Source organism: Frankliniella occidentalis, unplaced genomic scaffold (genome assembly GCF_000697945.3).
Source record: "Frankliniella occidentalis isolate FOCC.00 unplaced genomic scaffold, Focc_3.1 Scaffold376, whole genome shotgun sequence".
NCBI lineage: Eukaryota > Metazoa > Arthropoda > Insecta > Thysanoptera > Thripidae > Frankliniella > Frankliniella occidentalis.
In genome coordinates this window covers 76,142-78,630 of record NW_026267499.1, presented here as the reverse complement: position 1 = coordinate 78,630, position 2,489 = coordinate 76,142, and the positions used below count along the sequence as shown (strand labels likewise).

General features: G+C 41.3%; 1 protein-coding gene across 1 annotated transcript in view; it reads left to right on the top strand.

Moving 5' to 3' along the window:
- LOC113209786 (uncharacterized) overlaps nt 1–2,489 on the top strand; it is a 41,586-nt gene that overhangs the window by 31,337 nt on the left and 7,760 nt on the right. The window lies entirely within an intron of this gene.

Genomic DNA, 2,489 nt, shown 5'->3' with positions numbered 1-2,489 from the left:
GCCAAGCAGGCCCGGCCCCTGCCGAACGGAGTTGCCGGCGGAGCGAAGCGGAGCTGGCAACTTCGTTTGGCGGAAGGGCGGGCCTGCTTGTTTTGAACGGCGCTGAGTACGGACCGACCGTACCTTCCGTTTGAGTGCTACAGCGTCGCAAAACGGTTCTTCCGTAACGCTTTCTGTGGGTACGGTGAAGCCGTTTAACAGCTCTGAGCTTAAAATCAATGGGTGCGGTCTCTCCGTACTCTGTGCTCCGTAGCATGTTTCAGTTTGGCACATACGAAGCACCGTAGGCCTACCTGCTACCGTATCTGTCTCTCATTTTTTACAGTGCTGATGGGAAATGATCGAGGGGGTATTCACTTCAGTAATACCCTGTACACGATGACTGTAATACCCTGTAATACTCAGTAATACCCGGTAATACCTTGTAATACGCAGTAATACCTGGTAATACGCAGTAATACCCGGTAATACGCTGTAATACCCTGTAATACCCTGCAATAATGTGTGCCACTGCTGAACCTCACTTAGCCAGAACGTTACAAAATCAGTTGTCCTACAAAACTGCAATAGATGATAAGACGGGACATATAGATTTCTTTCTGGGCGACCAATGGACATTAGCAAAATGAAGCCGAAACATCGATGAAAGTAGTAGTTGATACAAAACGTGTTTCGTTCAAAACCAATCAAGAATAATCACTGTCATTCAATTCTTGTGCTTTCATTTTTAGCTAAGCCTGGTTGACTCGAGTCGAAACATATGTGACATCATGTGTTTACCAATGTGACAGTTTCAAAATGTAATCAATTCTGAAAGATGTTGCACTTTACGAAGATGACAGGTTTTCTGACACACACACACACACACACACACACACACACACACACAAACACACACATACACACAAAGAATTACCTAAAATAGCTGAATGATTTTGCTAATTTTGCAATAGCTCAGAATATAAGCTCGATTAGCTAATAAGCAAAAAGAGCTAAGATATTAGCCTTTACAGCTACACTGTAAAAAGCTTGAAAAGAAATTCGAATCGTTGTAAAATGCTTTGCATTGAGATCCTTCGCATTGCAAACTAATTATTTGCACCTTACGAAAAAAATAGTTAATAACGCTGCGAAGAATTAGTTCCTAACCTTGCGAACCGTTTCTTCGCAACTTACGAATAAAATAGTTTGCAATGCAAACTTCCTTACAATGCTTTAAAATTCTTTGTAAGAATTTCGCAGTGTAGGCTCGCGGCTAGGTCGTTCTTTTCTACACCGGTGTTAAGGCTCAGTTCTTACTCTGAAAACGTAACTGTGTAAGGGAGAGTTGGGGCACCAGCTGTCAGGGGCACAAACTGTCAATGAGCTGGCAATAGCTAGTCACTTTCTAATGTTGTCAAGCTAAAAAGAAATATGAGCCAAAAACCTGGACGTGATCATTGATGATCTTTTAACTTAATAAATATAGGCAAGGCAAACTAATATTCTGAGCTAAGGTCAAATTACCGACTGCTTCAAATTATAAGCAATTATGTATGTATGTACGCTTTTGAAAAAACCTTTTTCAGATGATCAGTAATACTTGGTAATACCAGGTAATACGCTGTAATACTTGGTAATACCTGGTAATTCGCTGTAATACTTGGTAATACCTGGTAATACTCGGTAATACCTGGTAATACCCTGTAATACCCAGTAATACTCGGTAATACGCGTAATACGGAGTAGTCTGTACACGAAAATCCGAAGTGAATACCCCCTCGGAAATGATACCTTTTTAATGTAGCGATGTCACCTTATACACTGATTTTATCAGCTATAGTAAACCTTAGCGTTAGCGATTTATATAGAATTTTGTATGTTTGTGACGTCACATTAAAGGGGGGGGGGGTCGAAAAGTGGCCTCAATCGCGTGACGTGTACAATTCCTCAGGGGATACATCTCGTTGAAATCGGTGCATAACTTAGTGCTGAAATACCTCGCCCATTGCACTTTCGTAGGACCCTGTCTGATCTTCAGGGGGCTTTGAGCTGTTGTTTAGAGTGATCTCACAGCCAAATGTAAAAGCGCGAAACCTTTTATTCTCCATCCACTACTCGATTTTAAATGGTGTTGCTCTCTCCGTACTACGTGATATTTGTAATTTTTTTTTTTTTTTGGGGGGTCACTCGATATCATCTAAAATAAAAAATCTAAATCAAGAATCTATCTTGAAAGCAGATGATACAAATTTAAGAATAGGTCTGTCTCCTACTTTTTGGTCGAGCGATAGCGAAGCCTTCCAGTGATGATCAAAAAGTTTCGCGTCTGTCTGTGTGTCTGTGCGCACGATAACTCGAGAACGAATTGAGCTAGCGACCTCCTAAGGGGTAACTCGTCAAAGTAGAGCCCCATGGGCGAAAATTTCGTCCGTTTTGCTCTATCTCAAACCGTTTAGGCGCTACAGGGTCTTTTTTGACGAAAATAAGCTAAAAATTGCCTTAGTAAA